This window comes from Schistocerca serialis, chromosome 2 (assembly GCF_023864345.2).
Source record: "Schistocerca serialis cubense isolate TAMUIC-IGC-003099 chromosome 2, iqSchSeri2.2, whole genome shotgun sequence".
Lineage (NCBI taxonomy): Eukaryota > Metazoa > Arthropoda > Insecta > Orthoptera > Acrididae > Schistocerca > Schistocerca serialis.
The window spans coordinates 105,734,943-105,753,924 of NC_064639.1; the positions used below are offsets into that span (position 1 = coordinate 105,734,943).

The following is an 18,982-nucleotide window of genomic DNA, read 5'->3' on the forward strand; positions in this document are numbered from 1 at the left end:
TCTAACCTAGACCAGGTTTACCATAAAGCGGGACAATTTGCATCCCTCGGACCCACATTGCTGGCAGCATTATTTGAGCCGTGGAAATGTGACGTCCCGCCTCACGAGGGACATTTGGCAACCCTAGCCTTGAGGCTCTTCATTCAGTGACACGTGACATGGATAATACTTAGGGCTATCCAGTACTGTGACAATACTGCCTACGGATATACCGGAATCGCGGTATAATTGCTGGGGGCTTACGAGAGGGTTGTGCTGCACTGCCGCTAGGACAGCTGTTTCGTTAGCTTCTCCTGTATCACGTTTGCTTCATTTCCTTTTGCTGGTCTGTACGCTGCCATCAGACATAAATCCGTTCATAGCCTTGTAAAACAATGAACCTGAGCGAATTTTCTCTGGAAAACTCTCTACGTACAAGGCAACAGCAGCCTCAATATTTCTCCTACATTCTCCATAAATAAGGATCGTTTCCATTTTTTTCTTCCGTGTTTGCAGCATTCGACGTCCACCTGCACATCTGTTCTCCAAATGATAGGTAGTTGTGTCACGCAATAAGCACTGCGCAAGTACTGTAATGTTTAGAGCCACTATTCAATCTACGTTTGCACGATACCTGAGCTTAAGTCGCAGCGTAATGCCTGTTACGATACGTCGTAGTTCGCTACACGACCACGGTGGCGCGTCGAATAGTCCCATGTTTGATATGTTGGAGGAATACAGCGTCGCGAATCGGGTTTCCCATTAGAAGTTACCAAATAATGGCTTGTCCTACTCTCAAAGCATGGAGGCAGGGTCCCACGTGCCATTGGATATTCAAGGGCGATTGATCAACAAGTCGTGAATTACGATTGTGTACCCATTTCTATTCCTTCGATTACAGCGCCATCTTTGACGAAACGAAGAAACTGCTTCAGGCAAAACGTGTGTAGATTTTGCCGAAGAATCCTGATCTGCAATAAAATACGGAGGTTCCCATTGAAGATTTCAACTTGCCCCCGCCATCCACGCAAGGGTGGGGTTTGGGTCGAGATGGTATCTTTGGACGTCCACCTCCGAGACAAATAAACGCTCAGCACGCTAACTTGCCAGGGAGGGAAATGAGTCAAGACTCGAGTCGTATCTACGTGACGTTTTGACGTCCGCTGCTCTGCACACCGACCAGAACGCGTGATTTTAGGCAAATTTCCACGATCGTTTAGAAAATGCTTGACTTGTCCCAGGTCTTCGCCTTCGAATGCACGATATACAAACAGTTAAAAGAAGACAACACACAGAACAAAAGTTACACGATTTACGGACAGATGATGAAGGCTTCTTCGTCACTTATATTAAATGATGATTGCGGTGACAGCAAGGTATAAGCCCACAAACACAAATAAAAATAAATTTGCCAAATTATGAAAACAGCAGTCCCCGTACGACGGAATAAGGCTAGGAAAAAGAGAATAAGAGTATTAGACTATTTGCGTACCTGACTTATTGGAAGGTCGCGTAATGTCGGGCACGTAAGCTTTTTCGAAATTACAGTGTTTTCTATAGGTTTTACTGGGACATTCTTCGCACTAAACAGTACTATGATACTCAGTACAATTATAGAACTCTATTTAATAACAATATACGTTTATTTAACGTGTTTAATATTTTGCCACGCTTTGATTTTTGGTCGTTTAAATTTTTTGGAGGACTGTGTCGGAGATGGAATTGTAATGTGAACAAATGTCATTTTTACTGAAACCGTGTTTCAGTTGGATTGTAAATGGTTATAAACTTGTCTATCAGCTCTCCTACTTTCCCAAAAAAACCTGTCAAATTGCTCCTTACTGAAACCTCACTGGAAACTCGTGGATTCAGCTGTCCTCAATCTTAGGTTTTCACGTCTATTCATAGAATTAGAGTAAACGCTTTTACCTGCTTGCATTTATGTATTATGTTATCGAACCGGCACTTCATTTTCAGTTGTTTTGCATATACATGGTGACAGTTACTGAAATATATGAAGAACGATTTGCGTTAGGACCTTCAAACTACACAGTTGAACACGGAGCATGATGGGAATCAGTATGCGCATGCATGATTTAGTTGAGTGACAAAGCCCACTTTCATTTGGATGGGTTCGTCAATATGCAAAATTGCCGCATTTGGGGGCCGGAGAATCCGCATTTCGTGATCGAGAAGTCTCTTCATTCTCAACAGGTGACTGTGTGGTGTGCAATTTCCAGTCACGTAATAAGCGGTGCGATATTGCTTGATGGCACAGTGAGTACCGAACAGTACATCAAGGTTTTGTAAGATGATTTTATCCTCTTTATCCAAAGTGACCCTGATTTCGACAAGATGTAGTTCATGCAAGACGGAGCTCGACCCCATCAAAGCAGGAGAGAGTTTGATGTCGTGGAGGAGCACTTTGGGTACCGCATTCTAGGGTACCCACAGGCCACTGGCATTGGCCACGATTGGCCGCCATAGTCTCCAGATCTGAACACATGCGATTCCATTTTGTGGGGTTATGTTAAAGATAAGGTGTACAGCAATAACCCCAACAGCAATGCTGAGCTGAAAACAGCCATTTATGAGATAGTCGACACCATCGATGCTCCGACACCTCAGCGGGTCACGCAGAATTTCGCTATTCGTCTGCGTCAAATGATCGCCAATGATGGCAGCCATGTCGAACATGTCATAACCTAAATTCGAATACTACGGCCGCAGGTTTGAATCCTGTCTGGGGCATAGATGTGTGTGATGTCCTTAGGGTTAGTTAGGTTTAAGTAGTTCTAAGTTCTAGGCGACTGATGACCTCAGAAGTTAAGTCGTATAGTGCTCAGATCCATTTGAAATTCGAATATCTGTTTACGTGTTCAAAAAGTGGTTCAAATGGCTGACTTTAACTTCTGAGGTCATCAGTCCCCTAGAACTTAGAACTACTTAAACCTAACTAACCTAAGGACATCACATACATCCATACCCGAGGCAGTATTCGAACCTGCGACCGTAGCGGTCGCGCGGTTACAGACTGTAGCGCCTAGAACCGCTCGGCCACCTCGGCCGGCCGTTAACGTGTTGAATAAAGTGTATCCACGCCATAGTTTGTAACTAATTTATGTTTTTTTTTCAAACAGTTCAATATTTGTCACCCTGTACATACACTAGATTTAAGAACTCATATTTACCCAAACGCATGACGCGCTCTGCTGGCCGCACGCGTTAGCAGGCCGATTCCTGGATTCGGGGAAACTGCCAAGCCGTAGACTGAAAGCGCCCGGCGGATTAACGACGAGGGCCGACGTGGGGCGTAACTTGGATGTGTTTTTAGGGGGTGTCCCACGTTAGACTATGTGAATACCAGGCTGGTACTCACGTCCAGCTTCAGTTGCACGTTTCGAGAACACGCCGAAAACGTTCACACACTGTCACATGAGATAACACTAGACGAAGACAGTTGTGGTATACTAATTCCGGCCGGCCGGATTTGCGAGCGGTTCTAGGCGCTACAGTCTGGAACTGCGCGACCGCTACGGTCGCAGGTTCGAATCCTGCCTAGGGCATTTGTGTGGTGTCCTTAGGTTAGTTAGGTTTAAGTAGTTCTAAGTTCTAGGGGACTGATGACCTCAGAAGTCCCATAGTGCTCAGAGCCATTTGAGCCACAAATTCCGTCCTATGGTGGGGGAAGGAAGATGAGGGTGCTTTAGGAGGGGGGAAAGGGGGAGGGGCAAAGCAGGGGCATCTGGCGACCACCCTCGACCATTAACATTGCCAAATCCAGTATATAACACGCCGACCTCGTGAAAGTACAGGATAACCCCAGGAAAAAATAAACATAGTCAAAGACTTAAGCGAGCTACCTAAATTTTTAACGTGTCCGTTCTGTTTCCTGCTCGTTACTGAATGTTCACAGACGAGCTTATTATTTCGTAGAACAAGTCTCTTGGCCACCTCTTTGTTTCCCCGTAAAACTCTTTAAGTCTCTGGCTTAGTCTACTTCTTGGAACTGAATATTTCTCACAAAATTTCCTGATTATCATTTAGAGATGTCTGAAATTTCCCACGCCTTTCTTCACGTCATTTTCATTACATTTATGTCATGGTTGTCCATATTTGTGTATTTAAGAAAAAACAGTAAAAATTTAAGTTTTTATGATTTTTGTTTTGTCTGGTACGAACAGAAATTGCTATGTCCGGTACAGCTAGAACTCACTGTCGTAGTTTAACATTCCCTTTTTTATTACTTGGGTTAGACATCGTCACAGCCTACATTATAGAGAGTAGCATCAGTTGTACGTAAAGATAGAACGAAAATATAACATTAGTTATTTGTAAACAAAACACAACACTCCAAAATTGAGTTCGTGCATCGAAAACCTTACTAGGAGCAGATAATTGGTTGCAACTCAGGAAAGCACTCAGTCGAGTCACTGGTCGTGTGTTCCCGCTCAGATACAGTCCGCTGCCCGATTCTACCCGACCTTCCGCTGCTATTGAAACAATAATTTCCTTTCAGACTGTAATGTCGTCTGCGAAGAGAATTTCTAAAGAGATTGCCTGACTTGATGTGAAAGAGAGCTCTAACCTTGCTAGGCAAAATAAATGTCTAAGTAAAGTAAACTTTCAGACAGTCGGTTTCTTGTAGCACATTTCTCGCCGAGGCTGTAACGTGATGCCCACATATGGAAGCTAGGCTGACGTGCAGTACAAGAGCGGCGCGGAGCTACGACCTCGCTCCGCGGTGAAAGTGACGCCCCGCTGGCTAACTGTCAATGGCAGACAGTTACTCTGCCGCGGGTCGATGTCCGCCAGCGATGACACCAGGCCAGGTGTCTCCGTTGCGTGGTATTAGGAGCTCTGTAGCTCTAGTTTCATGTCGTTTTATGGTTACACTACGCTTTGGCATACTGTACGATAATAATTAAAAAGAGTATCACTCTTGTTATGCAAACCCAGCAGTGACGACAAGCTAAAGACTTAGCGTTCATCCGGTCTAATGAGGGATCCGCTGTACTCAGAATTTTGCAAATTTATTTTAATTTATTAAAAAATCGAGGCGGGTTTCTAGTTTTTTAATATATTAACCAACGATTGCTGATGCGCTGCAATGTTGAAGGTTATTATTTTAATTTCTTTTATTTAAATTTGCAGCCGGATATGTCAGTATCATCGCAGATGTTGGTTACCTAAGGGAGGGAAGTAGTATGCGCTGCCTTTGTGCGAAATGTGCAAACTTTATTCTGTGTGTGATCGTATTTTAACCATTCGTCTATCTTTTAAATGTTTTTGAACATAGCTGCTGTTGAGCAACGGTGGATCTAAATGAATGATTTGAGAAAATGAGCCAGCCAGTTTCAGGTACAAGGGTTTATTAACAATCTTTGGCCTTGGTTTCAACAATTGTAAAATTATCTTCTTCAGAAGAACATAGATCTACTGAGGAAATTTTTACACCATAGTTAAAAAGAATTATCAAGGTGTAAAGGACGTACAAAACCACCGGGTAAAAATATAATATGCAAATTTACTTACACGTAAAAATCACGTATTGACGCCGACAAATTTCAGAGCAAAGAAGCTGAGGTCAATTAAGATGGTACGTATGACCACCAGAAAAACCCAAAAACATAGTCCACTAAAAACATTCGCATTGGAGCTGGCCTAAGCGTAACAGTCTTCACGTTAAAATGCACATTGAATTAAAAGGCAATTAAACGGCCCGTAAGCGGCTGGTGTAGTGCGCCGACTGACTCAGGTAGTTGTCGCAGTCCACGAAATAGGGAACATCGGTAGCTAGCGTACCTGCACCAAAACACATTGTATCAAAAGAGACTGAGAAATTTTCTCCCCATATTTTTACTTAAATTTCTTCGGTCCTTCTTCGATACAACGTGGATAGTTTAAGCTTTATTTCTTTGCTATGGTCATATGTTTTCGCGCAGGTACGATGCCTACCTATGGTTCCTATTTCTTGCACTGCGACAACTAAGTCATTCGTCGCACGGTACCAACCGCCTACGGGCTGTTCAACTGCCTTTTAATTCCACGTACATGTTAATGTGAACACTGTTACGCTTAGCCCAGCTCCTATGGGAATGTTGCTAATGGATTATATTTTATGTTTCCTGAGGGACATACGTACCATGTTATTTGACATGAGCTCCTTTGCTCTGAAATTTGTTGTCGCCAATACCTGTCTCTTTCGTGTAAATAATTGTTATCTATTATATTTTTACCCGATGGTTTTGTACATCCTTTGCACCGTCATAATTTTTTTAAGCCATGAAGTAGAAATTTACTCAATAGTTCCATCTACGTCTCAAGAAGACAACTTTAAAATTGCTGAATCCGTGATCGAGAGTTGTAAAGAAACCTTTATACCTGCAAGTGGTTGGCTGATTCTCTCAAGTCATTCATGTTTGGGTTTGTCATATTTTATGAGGGGAAAATTATGGCCCAGCCCAACATTTGCCTGAATGGTGCTGGGAAACAGCTTAAAAACCACTCGCATTCTATGATACTTCTTCATTCATTCATCCTGGCAAGATTAGGGCTATCCAAGCCCTCTTTTGCATGCAACCAGGCATTCTACATGTTTTTCCATTATGTTTCTAACATTCTGCGTGGTGTCTGTTTGTTCTATATCGTGTCTCCCTACCACTTTCGCGCAACGACGCTCTGAGCGTGTTTTTTAGGGAATTGACTAGTTTGAACCTGGGACCTGTTGCTGGTAAGGAGACGACAGACCACACATGACATGTAGAGTTCAGAAGATTTCAGTGAGACTAGCGATGATATAACCAAATACTTAATGATTTCAGCGTCAGCTCCACTGCACTCCCTGTAAAAGAATCTTAATACTAACTAAATTTAGTGGAAGGGGTTCAAGGCTTTCCTATTTTTAGTTAGCTGGTAAAATAACGTCGAAAAAGCAGTTAAGATTACCATTGGAAATTTTATTCTACTCTCAAAACATTGTTTATAAATTGCACTATTGATAAAAGGAAATGTTTTAATACAGGATGATAAAAACCAACTGTGTTCAACAAAAATGTGAACGAATATTCCCTGAGTGGGTTTCCAAGTTGTACAATGGATCGAAGGATGACCTATGCCATATCACATCTATAATGTAGGTTTAAATTAAGTCTCACAAGAGAGAAAACTATCAAAATGGTCTACAGTGACCCTCAATTATCTTTAATTACTTATCTAACTTGTCGTAAATTACAGTGGCTGATGTGGCTTCTCAATAACTACATAACAGAAAAATCATCGCATTTCAGATTTTTACTTCAAGTGACAAATGTGAACACCATGAGCTTTAATTGACGATCGACACTAGTATTACGCAAAAAGGGGGTCTAACAGATGAGACTTCTGCAGTTCTCGGTGAAGCTTTATGCGCTGTTATGCGGCATCGCGTGCGTTCATTACCTTGTCGGTGTTCGTCAGGGGGCGGAGGACAGCACAGCTCCGCTCACCTCGCCGTCTCGGAAGCAACTCTCTCCTAACTTCTCCTTACTACAACTGACCGAAGTTGCTTTAGAAAAACTATCTGCCTGTGTTTTCATCTGACCAATCAGGGTCTCCGCCTACAAAATTTCTGTCTATCCAATGAGAAACGTTATACTTTTCGTGGTGGGGCACTGTTTTTAAAGTTTGCAACGTAACAGAGACGCGAAAAAGTCTCACGCTAAAACTTGCAGCTGGTGTGGTCCTTTTAGTGTTATCGTAAGATCTATACTGTTCTTCTGGAAGGCTCTATCTTTTAACATGGGCTGGGGGGTGGTCCTGACGTAACAGAGACGCGAAAAAGTCTCACGCTAAAACTTGCGGCTGGGGTAGCCCTTTTTGTGTTATCGTAAGATCTATACTGTTCTTCTGGAGGGCTCCAGCTTTTAACAAGGGCTGGGGGGTGGTCCTAGCGGTTAGCTGACGACGTGGGTGTCCGTCCCTTATCGCCTTCTAGCTTAACACGGTTCTGCTCTCGGCTTCTGTTCTCGTTTCTCCCCTCGGAACTGCGTCTGTCTCACGGTGGGAAGGTATGACATTTATTTAGGCATTCTTGTGTTAGTCTGTGGTATTCCATTTGCTCACTCGTTACTCGTATTACTTTGATTAATTTAATGTCACGATTTATTCGGAACTATGTGACATACTACTGGATTTGCTTATCTTGTCAGGGTTTTCATGGAAGGTGTTGGATTTGCCTGACACCTTACATGTTCATTTCGAGAAACGTCTCATGCGATGTGTTACATCTAACGCCGAATACAGCACTTAGAAATAAATAGAACATTAGCAGTGGAAACAATGGTAGCTACAGTAGGAAAGAGAAACAGTTTATGTTAGTCCGTGAAAAGTAGAATAACAAAGACAGTAGATTTAAAAGTGGGGCACTGGCAGCGAGTGGAAGTGAGAGAAGCGTGAGAGAAGGGCGGAATGACGAGCGTAAAATAATACAGGGAATGAAGAGATGGGTAAAGAAAGAGGCAGGACTGACTGAGGAACGAAAAGAAAAAAACCTTAAGTTGAAAAATTGGAAGCATATACTTTACTGTTTCACGGACAGAACGTTAATTTTTAGAGAAGAGTTGTGAGTTGACAAAAGAAAGTGCTTCAGCATTCTCTTAAATGTAACATGGCATTGAATTATGCTCAGTTTGCAGGGCAGCTTGTTTCAGAGATAGAAAATGGTAATAGAGAGTGAGTTTGCCATTTTTTTTTTTTTTGTTTTATGGCTGGCTACAGCTAGGATAATAGATATGTGAAACGTCATCTACAACTATATTTACATCTACATCAATCTGATTATTCTGCAAGTCATAGTTAAGTACCTGGTAGAGGGTTCATCGAACAACCTTCAAGTCATTTCTCCACCCTCGAAAAGCGCGCGAGAGAAACAAAAGTTTAAATCTTTCCGTGCGAGCTTTGATTTATCTTTTTTTATTATGATGAACATTTCTCCCTACGTAGCTGGGGGCCAACAAAATATTTTCACATTCTGAGAGGAAGATAGGTGATTGAGATTTCATGAGAAAATCCTGTCGCAACCAAAAGTGCCTTTGTTTTAATGATTGCCACCTCAATTCGAGTGTCATATCCGTGGCACTCTCTCCGCTGTTTCGCCAAAACACAATATGAGCTGCTCTTTTTTTAACATTTTCGACGTCCTCCCTCAATCTTACCTGATTCAGATAGCACACCGCACAGTAATACTCCAGGAGAGGGGGGGCAAGCGTAGTGTAAGCAGTCTCTTTAGTAAACATGTTGCATTTTCTAATCGATATGCCAAGAAATCACAACATTACGTGATCGTTCCAAAGGTAAGTTATCCGTAGTTGTAATCCCTAAGTGTTTAGTTGCATTTAGAGCTTTCAGATTTGTGTGATTTATTGTGTAACCGGAATTTAGCGAATTCCTTTTAGTACTCATGTGGATGACCTAACTCTTTTCATTATTTCGAATCAATTGTCACTTTTGGAACCACATATATATGTTGCATAAATCATTTGAAAGCTGCTTTGATCATCTGATGACTTTACTAGACGGTAAATGAAACAACATCTGCAAACAATCCAACATGTCTGCTCAAATTGTCTCCTAAATCGTTTATGTAGATTAGGAACAGCAGAGGGCCTGTAATATCTCTTTTATCTCCTTGGGGAACGCCAGATATTACTTCCTTTTTACTCGATGACTTTCCGTCAGTTACTACAAATTATGATCTTTCTGACAAGAATTCACGAATCCTGTCTCACAACTGAGACGATACTTGATCAGAAGTTTCATGTGGGGAACGGTGTCAAAAACCTTCTGGAACTCTAGAAATATGGAATGAGTTTGATATCCCCCTGTCATTAAAATAAACAGCTAGTTGTGTTTCACAAGAACGATATGTTCTGAGTCAATATTGACTGTCTGTCAATAAATCGTTTTCTTGGAGGTACTTCATAATGTTCGAGCACAGCGTATGTTCCTACTGCAAATCGACATTGGTGATATGGACCTGTAATTCAGCGGATTACTCTTATTTTCTTTATTGGGTATTTGTGCGACTTGTGTAATTTTCCCGTATTTAGGTACGGATCTTTCTACGAGTCAGCGGTTGTATACAATTGCTGGGTTCGAAGGAACCTGATTTGTTGCGGTTGTATAGCGTATGGTAATTGCGTAACCTTCCTGCCGAAACCATCATAACTGGTTGTGTAACGAGTAAATTACGTGAAACGAAACTCTTCCATCAGTCAAGACACAATTTTTTGTGAATGTTGTGCCAGTGGACGTGGCTAACTCTGACGGCTGCTTCCACTCCAGTCTTCTGTCCCGCAGAACATGGACGTTTCGATGCGTTCAGTCACGATGTCGAACGTCCCTACATAAGAACCTTGTACTGGCCGGAATAGTACCTACAGCGTCTGTGTTTCCGCTTAAAAGGAACTCCCGATGACTTCAATAAATAAAAGCACGCATTATATTCGCCAGTTAGGTGACATAGCATTTGTATTGTATTGTATGAAACTGGGGACCTAGAAACGACGGACGGGCTTCGTCCCCGCCGTAGCCCTCAGTGGTACACAACCCCACAACAGGCTGCAGCAGTTCACCCGCCCCACCGCCTCCCCACACCGAACTCAGGGTTATTGTGCGGTTCGGCACCCAGTGGACCCACCTGGAAACGTCTCACACCAGATGAGAGTAGCCCCAATGTTTGCGTGGTAGAGTAGTTATGGAGTACGCATACGTGGAGAAAAGTGTTTGCGCAGCAATCGCTGACATCGTGTAACTGAGGCGGAATAAGAGGAACCAGCCCGTATTCGCCGAGGTAGATGGAAAACCGCCTTAAAAACCATCCACAGGCTGGCCGGCACACCGGACCTCGATGCGAATCCGCCGGGCGGATTTGTGCCGGGGACCGGCACGCCTTCCCGCCCGGAAAGCAACGCGTTAGACCGCACGGGTAACAGGATGGCCTGAAAATGTGTGCCCCATCCGGGACCCGAACCACATAGCATTATGAGTCTGAGTACACGTCTGTGTTTTTAGGAAAATCGCTAAATTTGTGGTACGTAATTCGAGTTTTCTAATGAAGTAAACAAGATGAAGATCTTAGTTCCCTTCGACGATGATGTCGTCGCAATAAACCAACGCCGGACTGTCTTACGGAAGATAAAGCAAGATTCTGTCACGTTTGTTGTGGGACATTGTCGAATATTTCCGCTTCAGATTCTACAGCTTCATGAAATTCCGATAGGTGACGGCGCTATATGTACTCAAAATGGCGTCCGTAGCGGAGGTGCGTTTCAAGCAGAGAGCTGTAACTGAGATTCTTTTGGCGGAAAACCAGACAGTTGCTGATATTCTTAGTCGCTTGCAGAATATCTGCGGATAACTGTCAGTGAACAAAAGCACGGTTAGTGGTTGGGCGGGGCGTCTGTTATCATAGCAACAAGTCGCGCAAACGTGTCCGATCTCCTGCATGCCGGACGGCCGCACACAGCTGAACTCCTGCAATGTTGGAACGTGCGGACACTCTCATTCTAAGTGATCGACAATCGCAGTCAAGCACCTGGGATTATGAAGGGGCTATTTTGTTTGCTGTTCTCTCTTATGGTGCAACGATCACCAGGAAGTGTAATGTGCTACCCTCAGGAAATTCAGGAAGAAAAGACTGCAGACTGTTCGTCGCCAAAAAAATGCAAACGAATTTCTCTTTCTCCATGTGGACGCAAGGTCTCACATAAGTCAAGTCTACAGCCCGGATCTCGCACCTTCTGACTTCCGTCTGTTTGACCAAATGAAGAGTGCGCTCCTCAGGAAGCAGTATGTGGATAATGGGGTGGTTACTGAGGCAGCAAGACGTCGACCAGTGGACACCATGCGGGCATACAGATCCTCCCAGTAAAGTGGCGTGAGGCCGCGACATCGAACGGAGGTTATGTTGAAAAATAGGATTTTATGGCCAAAGGAGTGGGAAATAATTTGATGTGCTGGAATCGTGAATATAAGAAACTAACTTTCAGAAAAAATGTGTTGCATTAATTACTAAAATTGTCACATCTTTGGTCTGCTCTTCTTGTTTTTTTTTCACTATGGGACTCAACTTCTGCGGTCATCAGTCCCCTAGAACTTAGAAGTACTTAAACCTAACTAACCTAAGGACATCACACACATCCATGCCCGAGGCAGGATTCGAACCTGCGACCGTAGTGGTCGCACGGTTCCAGACTGAAGCGCCTAGAACCACTCGGCCACACCGGCCGGCGCTCTTCTTGTTCCATAAATACACAGATTGTTTAGCCTCCTCTCTTTCTTTTGTGAAGAGATATGGTACAGTGCTCAGACGGTGAGTGTGTCGTTTTTCTTGATGGATTCATATGCAACAAGATATACCTTTTCTGTATGTTTACTAGGAACTAATACTAGGAACTGACGCATTCGTCTTCTCGTGCTGAAATTGGTCTCCGTCAGCCGCGCGGGATTAGCCTAGCGGTCTGAGGCGCTGCAGTCATGGACTGTGCGGCTGGTCCCGGCGGAGGTTCGAGTCCTCCCTCGGGCATGGGTGTGTTCAAATGGTTCAAATGGCTCTGAGCACTATGGGACTTAACATCGGAGGTCATCAGTCCCCTAGAACTTAGAACTACTTAAACCTCACTACCTAAGAACATCACACGCATCCATGCCCGAGGCAGGATTCGAACCTGCGACCGTAGCGGTCTCGCGGTTCCAGACTGTTGCGCCAAGAACCGCTCGGCCACACCGGGCGGCCATGGGTGTGTGTGTTTGTCCTTAGGATAATTTAGGTTAAGTAGTGTGTAAGCTTAGGGACTGCTGACCTTAGCAGTTAAGTCCCATAAGATTTCACACACATTTGAACATTTGGTCTCCGTCAGGTGAATTTTCTGGCCAGATGCTTCGTAGATTTGCTTTAGTTAGTGTAGCCTTCCAATAATACTTATACCTTCTGTTTACTGTGGGTTCTCACTCTTCAATCAGCAAGTAGTTGCCTACTGACGTCCATCTGCGTCTACGGACCATACGAGTAGCATTACCTTAAGGTATTCCGCTGACGTTGAGCAGTACGATAAAAGTTACAGATGTAGAAATAAAAACGAATACTGGTGCTGAGGCAAACCTGAGGACGACAGCAGAGCAAGCTGCGTCACCAGCAGCCGGACGCGCACTTCCGGAAGGGCGCGAAGCCCTTGAGGCGTGGTTAGGGTGCCTCCCCTGGCGTGTTCATGGCAGTTGCACAACGCGCCTCCCTGTTAGTCACACTACGACAGAGCCGATACTGCAGCACCCCACCCGTCCGATGTAGTCTCCTAAAAAGGGTTTGCCGTCATTTCCCCAAAGCCTCCCGGATGTGAGGCCATTTATGTCCCCTTCGTTTCCACCTAAGTAGCGGGGAAAATCGACCAGGCAAAGCCATTACATTTGTTAGTTCTTTTATACTTCTCCAGACACGATGTAGTCTTATGTAACAAGAGGAAGCTAACCAGACGGAAGGTACACGAACTTCTGAGAGAACTGGCACACCAAGAACGATACATGCAACTGAAATGTCACGAAAATGAATTACACACTACGAATTAAGTACATGACAGAACAAAGTTAATTGGTTTTACAGAACTACATATCATCTCACACCAACAGAATTCAGTATCGACCACTGTAGAGGCACAGTAGTTAAGACGCTGCAGTCACATTTGGGAGGGTACGAAGGATCTGCTTGTTACCGGATATTACGATACTGCTAGCGCAGAAATATTACCCAGTAAAGTGAACGGACTCTGGATATAAGTTTCTCACTGCGCCACACCCAGAATAAGAACATGGTGATTGTGATGTAAAGGAGTACACTGATGTCACAGAAGTCATGTGAGAGCGATATGCACATATACAGATGGCGGTAGTATTGCGTACAGAAGGTATAAAAAGGCAATGCATTAGCGGAGCTGTCATTTGTACGCAGGTGATCCATGTGAAACGGTTTCCGACTTGATTATGGTCGCACGACGCGAAGTAACAGACTCTGAACACGGAATGGTAGTTGGAGCTAGACGCATGGAACATTTCATTTCGGAAATCGTTAGAAAATTCAGTATTCTGCGATCATTATCTCTCACCATGGACAACGCCGTGGCCGACGGCCTTCGCTTAACGACTGAGAACAGCGACGTTTACATAGAAATGTCGGTGCTAGCAGACAAGCAACACCGCTTAAAGTAACCGCAGAAATCAATGTGAGACCTAAGACGAACGTATCCGACAGGACAATGCGGTGAAATTAGGCGATAATGGCCTATACAACAGACGGGAGAGACTCTGCTAATAGCATGACATAGCCTGCAGTGCCTTTCCTGGGCTCGTCACCATATCGGTTACACCCCAGGCGACTGGAAAAATGTGGCCTGGGCAGATGAGTCCCGATTCCAGTTGGTAAGAGCTGACGGTAGCGTTCGAGTGTGGCGCAGACCCCACGAAGCCGTGGATCCAAGTTGTGAACACGGCACTGTGCAAGCTGATGGTGGACCCATAGTGATGGGAACAACTAAATGAAAAGAATCGATTCATTAGGTTTTTGGAAACAATCGATTCATTCGGTTGTAGTTTTATGTCTCATTTGAATTGTTTTGATTGAAACCAGTCTGTAGGAGCAACCAAATGAAAACAATCGTCCAGTTGGTCGGACTACTCATTTATTCTTTTGACTTAAACCAGTCTTTGGGAGCAACCGGATGAAAAGAGTCGAGTCAGTCGATTGTAGTTTTACGTGTCGGTTGCATTATTACTCATTTATTTTTTTCAAGTGAAAGCAGTCTGTGGGAACAACCGACTGAAAACATTCGTCACCTTTGTAACGTTACATATTTTCTGAATTGTTCATTTTTCTTAAGTGAGAAAGGTCAGTAGTTTTTCTGTCGGTTGAACCATGTATCCATTCTTTCAGCTGAAATCACTCTTAAGTGTTGTAGCTGAGTGATCTATCAGTTTCAGTGAAACCAGAGTGATACAGTACACCACCAGAGGTAGCCTTATCCAAAGGGGTAAGCGAAGACGTATTTCAGAGGGTATGCCAAAGTTAAAATAAGCATTATACATGTTCATTTGAATGTGTACTGAAAGGGGTAATTTTTCTTTTGATCATTTAAAAGTGATTCATATATTGTTGTGGATTAAGTTGTTCCAGGTGCCATTAACGCGTAACAGATTATGTTGACGTATCGCTGGCGTAGGCCTGCCATCACTTAAACTGCCAATCCCAGACAACAACTTCGAAAAATCCGTGCAGTTGGATCAAATTGGATTATTTTTCCGTACACACAAAGCCTGTATAAGTTCGCCGGCGGCCACGATGTACTGCGGGGAGCGGGGACATGACAGGGGGAATATATTTCCTCGCTTACGTTTGAATGCTGACAATGCCAGTGGGCGCGCACCGCCTATCAATCAGCACACATAAATTACACACGAGACTGACGAGGATTAGAGAAAGCGCGTTATAGAGACGTTCGTGTTCAAACGTAGTGTCAAACCTAGTACTAATTTGCAAGTCATTTTTAATACAGCTCAATGACTAAATGGCAAATGAAAAATATTCAGTTGTCTGGCGGGCGGGACGGCATCGCGGTGCATGCAATCGCCGATTGTCGGCGCCTTCTCATTGTCTCTATAAGAAAGGATCGAAAACAGAGGTGTTCCAAAATTATCTTTGTAGCTTTGATCGCTTGTATCGTATTTCAGAAATGCAGAGAGGTGGAAACGTGTGGTTTGCAACATAATGTTCATGTACATAAGATTATAGTAGCCGCTTAACAGAGTTCATTGTGTTAAGGTAACCATATTTTCTACATCAAAATTCGGGACACGTAAAAAATCTTATATTGCAAAAAAGTCTTAATCAAATATTATAAATGTAAACTGTCACTTTAATTTGTTAAAAAAGTACATTAATTTATATTTTATTAGTGCCTTATAAGACGAAGGAGTGCGAGCAGATATACAATATTTATCAGTGATGTAAATTTTCTTCAGGATGTCTATATTCGTCAACAGCATATGAAATCATTCAACTCAGGTTTCACCGAAATTCGCTCAAATAAACTTTCAAATGGTTCAAATTGCCCTGAGCACTATGGGACTTAACATCGGAGGTCATCAGTCCCCTAGAACTTAGAACTACTTAAACCTAACTAACCTAAGGACATCACACACGTCCATGCCCGAGATAGGATTCGCCCTGTGACCGTAGCGGCCGCGCGGTTCCGGACTGAAGCGCCTAGAACCGCTCCGCCACCGCTACCGGCTAAACCTTTCAGTACGAGCATCATTATACACGTGAAGTGAACATGTAGTTTGGGGTAAATTGTTTAATAATGTTATTAAATGCGGAACAAATAGAAGTCCCGGATAACTTCTGAAAAAAATCGGGACATAATTAGAAAAATCGTATCTGTCTTGCAAAAAAAGGGAAAGGGGGGGGGGGGGTGGAGCGTACGGCCACCTTAAATCTGTGCGCCATCTGTAGCACACATTATATATCTAAGCGATATTCCAGTACCATGTCCGGCCTAGCATGTTCTCGTGCTGTTGCTCCTCTGATGCGCGAGTTCACAATTCTTGCAGTTTCCGTCCAAAGAAAAAAAATGTAATGGGGTTCCGCAGGACCTGGGTGTCAGATCTGGTCTGTGCCAGCCATTCCACACACTACTGGTTGTCGGTCAGTCAATAACTAAAACGGTGAAACAAAAAGTAACACAACATAATAAAGGTTTATTTCCAGTCAATTGAATTTCCACGAAAAAAGGTCCTGGTCTACCCCTAAAAGTTGTATAAAGGTTCCTCCAGTATGCCTCTGGACTTTCCCCAGACACGTAAAAGTTGTGTACAAATTCCTCCAGTAAGCCCCTTGGACATCCTCAAAATTAGGACTAATGCGTGGGAAACCCAATGTTGCAAAATTATAACTTTACCTAAATGACATGTATTTTTGCTCATAGGAATTTGAGCGAGTACGATCACAGCTTATTTGATGATGTACAAGATGTTATAATGTAATTCAACTGAGTAATTTTAAGGTATTATTTTAAAAATATCTGGACTAGCTGTGTGTCAGACTTGGGATGGCGAGAGCCGTTGCAGTTTGATTCCCCGTCACCTTGAATCGCTTTTGCCAGTCATTTCTTATTCAGCTTCCCTTTTTCTTTCTTTTTTATTTTGTTTAAGGCGGTTTTTCCGTCTAGGCACATTCTGAGCTGGTTAACCATTTCACATTTCAGCCTAGCTTATACGATACACAACCGCGTACAACACAAAAAACATATCTACATATAAACACTATTACGCACACTCATTTCAACGAACATAAAACTACCTTTAGCGGTAACTTTGGGTTGCAGCGTCAGGATTATTGTGTTTTGATTGTTGTAAGTAGCTGCAAATTTTGAAATTTATAAATGTGCATTAATCGTTTGTGCTCCTTGAATGGCAACAAATAACACTATCGTGATTGTGATGTGCCAGAAGCCTGACGAAAACAAAAAAACATTAACTATTACATAAATATATGTATATTTGAATCAGAGTAATTTAAACGAATGACAGAACTCATATGACTGAGTAGGACCTGATTCTCAGAATAAATTCAGTGCGATGCCAGAATACAATATCTGCAAGGAGATTCATATTATGAAACTATATTAAGCAAAGAAATTCAAAGAAAATTAACGATTGATGATAAATGTTTTCCGCGAAAAAGTATTTCCCACAAGTGGCAGTATATGCTAAAAATGCAGGTAAACAAGTAACCAATTAAAAAATTGTGTCATACATGGTTTATGTTCACGTCACGTCAGTATTTACCGAAAAAGAATTATGGAAGTGAGTGCTAACTGACGGGAAGAGAGAGATAGAGCTTCAATAAATTTAAGTTAAAATAGTTATTTCAGTAAGAAACCTTTTAATGTAGCACGTTTTTAACTCGTACTAAAACGTTTTAAGCCCAACGGCCTTGCCGCAGTGGATACACCGGTTCCCCTCAGATCACCCAAGTTAAGCGCTGTCGGGCTGGGCTAGCACTTGGATGGGTGACCATCCGGTCTGCCGAGCGCTGTTGGCAAGCGGGGTGCACTCAGCCCTTGTGAGGCAAACTGAGGAGCTACTTGATTGAGAAGTAGCGGCTCCGGTCTCGTAAACTGACATACGGCCGGGAGAGCGGTGTGCTGACCACGTGCCCCTCCATATCCGCATCCAGTGACGCCTGTGGGCTGAGGATGACACGGCGGCCAGTCGGTCCCTTTGGGCCTTCATGGCCTGTGCAGGATGAGTTTAGTTTTAGTTTTTAAAACGTGTTAAACTATTTCGCCCAGCACCATATAGAATCCTAACGCCGTACAGATAGTCCTTCATATTTGTGCTTGTATTTTTTAATATTGAAACATCCCCTTAGAAAAATTAATGAATGACTGTGATAGTAAACCTCTTACGTTATTTTATTTTCAAACAGCTGAGCAGAACTGAACGTACTCAGACATTTCTCTCTTTACTTATTCTGATCAACACTAAACTGACACACAATATTTTTAGCGTTACGCAATCTGACTTTCAATAAGCCCTAAAAAAGAATGGCCGTGACTAACAATAACCTATACCTTTCATGAATCACTTACCTCACAAAAATCTTCGTTACTCGAACTACTGCAATACAGCGAGCGCCAATAATGCCAGCTAAATAAAAGATTCAAACTACTGAAGGCACTAACTACTGATAGGCAAAGTTAGCAAATGAAAGATTTTGATGGAGAACAAACAATGTATTTACCTTAATAGTGTTCAAAAGTCATAATATATAACAGTTCATAACATCCAGTCTAACAAATTTCCTTTTTCTGACGGACTCACGTCCAGATCGTCCGCTCTCAAAACTCTGCCATCTCTCTCCCCACATCCACCACTGCTGGGGGCTCACCTCCAACTGCGCAACGCTACGCGCTGT

General features: G+C 43.1%; 1 pseudogene; it reads left to right on the forward strand.

The window, feature by feature from the left end:
• Positions 1-17,988: 17,988 nt before the first annotated feature.
• On the forward strand, positions 17,989-18,106 carry LOC126459014 (5S ribosomal RNA; annotated as a pseudogene).
• Positions 18,107-18,982: the final 876 nt, after the last annotated feature.